Source organism: Helianthus annuus, chromosome 2 (assembly GCF_002127325.2).
Source record: "Helianthus annuus cultivar XRQ/B chromosome 2, HanXRQr2.0-SUNRISE, whole genome shotgun sequence".
Lineage (NCBI taxonomy): Eukaryota > Viridiplantae > Streptophyta > Magnoliopsida > Asterales > Asteraceae > Helianthus > Helianthus annuus.
The window spans coordinates 14478939-14485589 of record NC_035434.2 but is presented as its reverse complement, the minus strand read 5'-3'; positions in this window follow the sequence as shown (position 1 = coordinate 14485589).

Sequence of the window (6651 nt, the reverse complement as noted above, 5' to 3'; positions counted from 1 at the left end):
GATGTGAGCCATCAAATTATGTTTGGAAATTTTTATAGTATAAAAAGTGGTTATGAGCGGAGTAGAGAGAAAATGTTATTATTTATATCTATATTTAGGAGGACACTGTTCACTTTCTATAATTTTATAATATATTTTGAAAGTGGATAATATATTTTGAAAGTGGTTATGAGTGGAGGAGAGAGAAAAAGTAATGATAAAGGTACAAAAGAATATTATCTAATTGAAAAAAATGAGAGAAAATGTAGTGTTTTTAGTGTAATTTAGGGTGAAAATATGATGGAATGGATGTGAATGCTCTGAGACTGGTGGGTTTAATGTCGGCTGCTCCACCCAAGGTTGCCGTTTTGGTCAGCGTTGCCTGCTTGGCGTGGCAATATTGCTTGGTGTGGGGCGCTGGTCTGAGGTGACGTGACTAGCAATGCATGACTAGATGTTGATGACCGTTTGGCTAGCCGTTAGGCATAGTCGTTGACCAACGGCTATTTAAAAAAAATAATAATTCTTTCATTTTTTTCCTATTTACCTTTCGTTTCTTACTATTTTTACCATCCAAAAATTGAAAAACCACTATCAAACTCAATATATATATACACACACATATATATACATATATATATATATATATACATATAGAGTAAGGTTCCTGCGGAAAGTGTGTTTTTCCTAGAAAGTCTAGGAAGCAATAAGAACGCGACATGTGGCATTGAAGGATTTTAACTAAAAGGGCAATTGTGTAATTTGAGTATTATTTTAATTATGGATTATTTTATTAGGATAACTAACTAACCAGAAAATTATGGAAACTAAATATTCCATTTAAATCAAATTGACAGCTTCAATTTAAATCATACAAGACGCTGTGTTTCTTGACAATGTGTTTTAACAACAAGCAGATTTCTTGACGCTGTGTTTTAACAGCAAGCAAATTTCTTGACGCTGTGTTTTAACAGCAAGCAGATTGCTGGAGGATTCTTGACACTGTGTTTTAACAGCAAGCAGATTGTTGGAGGAATCTTGACACTGTGTTTTAACAGCAAGCAGATTTCTTGACATTGTGTTTTAACAGCAAGCAGATTTCCTTGACACTGTGTTTTAACAGCAAGCAGATTTCTTGACGTTGTGTTTTAACAGCAAGCAGATTGCTGGAGGATTCTTGACACTGTGTTTTAACAGCAAGCAGATTGTTGGAGGATTTTTGACACTGTGTTTTAACAACAAGCATATTTCTTGACATTATGTTTTAACAACAAGCAGATTGCTGGACATACTGTCAGTGTCTTTGTCTTCAACACAACCCAGTGTCTTCGTCTTCAACACGCTGTCATCATCAACATTAAAATGGTAAAACACATAAACCTTATCTTTATCTTCAACACAACCCAGTGTCTTCGTCTTCAACACGCTGTCATCATCAACATTAAAATGGTAAAACACATAAACCTTAAAACACACTGCCATCATCAACATATTCACATGTCATTTTAAAACACAATTACATCTGTAGGTACAGCCATCAAGATGTCTGTAGGTAACCCCAAGTACATCTAGAGCCCACTCTAATATGTCAAGCATTGAGGTCCATTGACTAAAAATAAGAACCCGATTCAATGATAGATAAAAAAAATTGAAACAAGTATGAAAAACAACAACCGATAGGGAAACATCACCGGCCGACCAACGATTCCGACTACTGTTTGAACGACAACCGTCGGCACGCCTTCTGTTTGACAGTGTCTTCGTCTTCAAGCAGATTGCGGTTCTTCTTTGGTTGCGGTTAGGGAGAGAGAGAGAGAGAGAAAGAGGGGAAATCCCATGATTTTAGGGATTGGTTATTGATATGGAAGTTTCTTGATTGATTTAAAACACTTTCAATTACTAAAATACCCTTTGTATATTAAAAGTCTCTAATTATATAACTCAGATATTACGAAAATGCCATGCATTTGATCTAAGCCATTAAAAACACGAATCGGAAACGTCGTCCATTATGTCAGAATTATTGCCGTAAGCCAGTTGTCTTAGAGCGGCCATGACTTTTTGCGACGTGGTAAATCCTGAATTACCACGCGCATCGGGTCTTTGTCGGAAAAAATCATAATTATCCACTAAATCCTTTGATATTCTTAAAAATAAATATTTACTCACACGAAAACGACGCCTAAACATTCTTTCATCATACGTGTAGGATCGTGTTTTGACCTAAACGAGTCTATCAGATGAGTTTTGATCAGATATAGGTGCGGAAAACAAGTACCTGACGTAGAAATAGCTAGATATTATCTTAAATCACTTTGTTGATTGATATAACAGCGTTTACATTCAGTTCTCACACCGGCAGCACCTCGGTATGGAATCCAGAAGGTTACAAATGAGATCCACTTATGTGGTATTTATAGTGCAGGTAGGTCCCCACATACGGACATGTCCGTATAAGCGGACCTGACAAATAAGCGGACCTCCTATGTCCGTATAAGCAGACCTGACACATAAGCGGACCTCCTATGTCCGTATAAGTGGACCTGACACATAAGCGGACCTCCTATGTCCGTATAAGCGGACCTACTCTCTAAAACACATATACTCTCCAGTTTTCTCGAAAAACGCGCCCTAATCTATACAATACAATGAATAACATGATCCAAGACGAAATCAACAGATGTAGTGCACCAACAGACTCCCCCTCAGATGTTGATGGAGTCGTTCATTGAGTCACGACTATGCTGTGTCTTCACATCTTCAGTCTTGATCAGTCTCTGGGCTTTTCTCTCTCGCTGTCTTCAGACTCCCCATCTCGATTTACTGGCATTCCTTTGTTCTTCAGTAACATCTTCAGGATCGTTGTCTGGCTTTCCGTCTAACAGCTTCTCATCTTATCCTGCAAAAGCTCTACCTCAAAGTAAATTTCTCTCACATACATATTTCAAACATAAACTTGCACTAATTCAGACTCTTCTAGAAAACAAACATAGATTTTGATGAACCACTTGAAAGATTATATTATGAAAATATTTAATTCCAAACATACACTCCCCCTCAAATATTGCTCATCATGTTTAGCACTCGGAATTTTGAAAATCAGCTTTCCAATATCAGTTGTCAAAACTCTTTTTGATTTTTTTTTAAAACTTTATGCTAAAACACACTGAAAATCTTTTGGATTTTGAAATAAAGACAAATGTAATGCAGTAAAGAAATATTTACAAACAATATTTTGTGAGTTCGTGTAAGAGGATCATATCAGTTTATGAGACATATCACTAACACCGTTAAGCTTGATTACATTTTCAGTTCAAAACAATTCACCTAGATTATCAGTATATCGGTCCACAGAAATTCTCACACAAAGTTCAGTTGATCCGAGATACGATGTTAATGTCTTAGATACTCACTTATTCGTGTGTCTCACTGCTTGAATATACTCCCGTATCCAGATCCCAATATTCAGTCTTACAGGTGAGTATACTACAAATGATATCTGTATATAATTTAAGGGGTATGCGAGGGCCGAGGGATCTCAGGTCGATACTTCCGTATGCGCAGAGAGATATCAGCTTCGACTTTTCAGTGTGTCCCCTTTAGAGGATCTTTTAGTATTCAACAGCAGATTATCAATTTTATTGTCTAATCAGCTGAGGACTTTTTGCTATGTTTCAAGTAAATGCAGCAAGTATTATCCGAGGACTAGGTCAGAACTTCCATTCAACAATTCAAATCTTTAGCATGTTGTGACAGCCTACTGATGTACTATCATTTCCTCTTTTCACAACGAAACTCATTTTTGAATTTTATCATGTTTTTGGCTTTTTCAAATTTTCTAATGTTTTTGGATTTTCTGAAATTTTCTACTCCCCCTTTCACAAACCATTTTCTCATTTAGATTTCAAAACACTTAAGTTTGTTTCAATCAAAATGATTTTTCCGGAAAATGAATTTGTTAAGATAAAAACCACTTGTAGGTTTATCACTTTGTTAAAATCGGGGATATGGTTCATCATCTTGTTCTTTGTGTTATCATGAGTTAGTAAATCAAGTACAACTTAATGTCCCTGATTTACTATTTTGCAATTAAGCAACCTGTACCACTTGTAAAATAACCATACAATACCACTTGTATGTATATTCAAAATGCCGATTCATGCTTCGCACTTACCAACCTGGAAGCTCCGGCGTAGTCACTCAACCTGTAAAATTTTAACAATTTTCAAGCATTTTCAAAACAACCTTATTAAAACATGAAAGATGCCGATTCCTGATCCACGATTACAAACTTGGGATCTCCGGCAAGTCAGGTTTTTCAAACAAAGAAAATGTCCACCCAAGCCTGACCAGCCTTGAGTGATTTCAATTCAAATTTTGTTGGGGTGTAAGTTGCTTTCTTTTTAGCGTAGAAATCCTTTACCCCTTTCACCTTCACATCAACCATTTTTTCGAAAATCTTCTTAACCTTCCCATTAAATGCTTTCTCAACATCAAAACTATCCTTTTCAGAATAATCCTGATTTGAGATTTCAGACTTTCCAGCTTTCCTTTTAAAATTCTCAGTCCTCAATGGTGGAAAGTTCTCATCATCCATTGAAAGAACTGAGTTTTCATCATTTTCATCATACTGTGGCTCCTCTGATTTTGTGGAATCAGATTCATCACCAGATTTTACCTCAGATTTCTTAACAACCCATTTTTGGTTGTCAAGTTTCACACTACGCCTGTAAAATCTCTTCGAACACTCACCAACTTCAAATGTTGAATTTTTGAAAACTTTAAATTTTTCAGTCAGTGGTTCGGTTTTATCAACAACAACTTCTTTCAGTTTTCCAGAAACTCCTTGTTTTGTGTTTGTCGCTTTCGGACAGTTCCATGCAATGTGACCGGCTTCATTGCATCGGAAACAGGTTCTGGTTTCTTTCTTCACATAAGCTCCATTCTTTCTTTTCTCGGCAAGAAATTCTTGGTTAGATTATTTCCAGAATGGGCTTTTTGCTTCCTCTTCCGAGCTTGTACCTGAAACAAATTTTGTATTTGTTTTAGAAAATTTTTCATTTTTATAGTTTTCTGGTGGAGTAAAACCAAGTCCTTTCTTTTTGTAGCTACGATTTTGGTTTGGTTTCTTTTGAAAACCAGAACCAGAATTGTAACCTTTTTTCTTGTTTAACCGTTGTTGAACTCTTGAAGTGTACTTTTTAGGTTTTTCAGTAAGATTTAAATCTTTTATTTCAGAAATATTGATTTCTGTCATTTTGAAAACCTTTTTGATCATGTCAAAGCGAACACTTCTTATTGGAAACTCTTTATCAAAATATAATTTGTCAGAATCATTCAAAGTATACACAACTTCAAATGTTTCATCATTCAAATTAGATTTTGATAACAAAAATTCTATACTATAAACCCGTTTTCCCGACGATTTTGAACTCTTTTCGGACGAACTTGAACTCCTGACTGACTGACACGAACTTTCGGACTCGGACTTTGACTCAGACTCCTCATCCTTTTCCAATACCTGATCGACCACTCGTTTTATCAAATCGGACTCATGATCTGTGTCGGACGCTGTGAACGTGACGTCAATATTGTCTGGTAAAACATCAGTTATCTCGGATTCTAACTTAATATTGACTGCCTGTTTTAGTTCTTCCTCGTTAGGTTTTCTAGGTGAGTACCCTTCCCAAATCGGAGGCGGACACTTATTATAACAGATACCCTGTTTCTTACCAGTATCCGTTTTCTTCTTTGGCTTTTTGTTTTTATCTTCATCTTTAAATGCCTCGAAACCTTCAACTGTTGGATAAATTCTATTGTAGGTCCCTCGGAGGTTGAGGTTTAACCTATTCCTTGTTATGTTCAACACTCTAGCAAGTGCGGAATCCAAGCTAGAGTGCAACCGGAGTTTAGATGAAAGCAAAGATTACAAAGAGAAAGATAGACACGCAAGATATCAAAGTTTTCTCTTGTATTTCAGTGGACACGGTTACAGACCTTGACCAAACTGAAATGCTCTCTATTACAGACCTGGGTTTCACACACAAAAGCTCTCTACTGTGAATACAAACTTTGGACAGAACTACTTGTGAAGTGAAACCCTCATGGATATATATACCCATATCAGATTCCCATGCACGAAGGATAGAGATCCTGGTCGAAGGATCATCTGTCGACCAGAAAGACTATCGAAAGATCTCGAAGGATCTAAGCATACCTCGAAGGATGGTATATCCTTCGAGGTCCACAAAGATACTTCGAAAGACATCTTTCGAAGTCATCGAAGGATACTAAACATCCTTCGATGACATCCTTCGAGACAGGTCATCTTTCAACTACTAAGTGTTGAAGTTTGGCCAAGTCAAACCAGGAGGATGGTTGACTTGGTCAAACACATATCACAACACATTACAATACATAAACAACACATAAAAGACGTAAACACAACCGACAAAAGACATCGTTTTATACATTACAAAATATAGACAAAGTACAGACACAAAGTGCACCAACAAACTCCCCCTTGGCTGTAGCTTTGTCTTCGTCTTCATGTCTTAAGTCTCTAACGCCCTTTCCACGGCTAAATGATGCGACGACCATGCACTTCCTGCATTGATCAACAAGTTGAAGCAGTATCGAGCCATCCTTTGAAACTTCATGGCTTGATCTCGA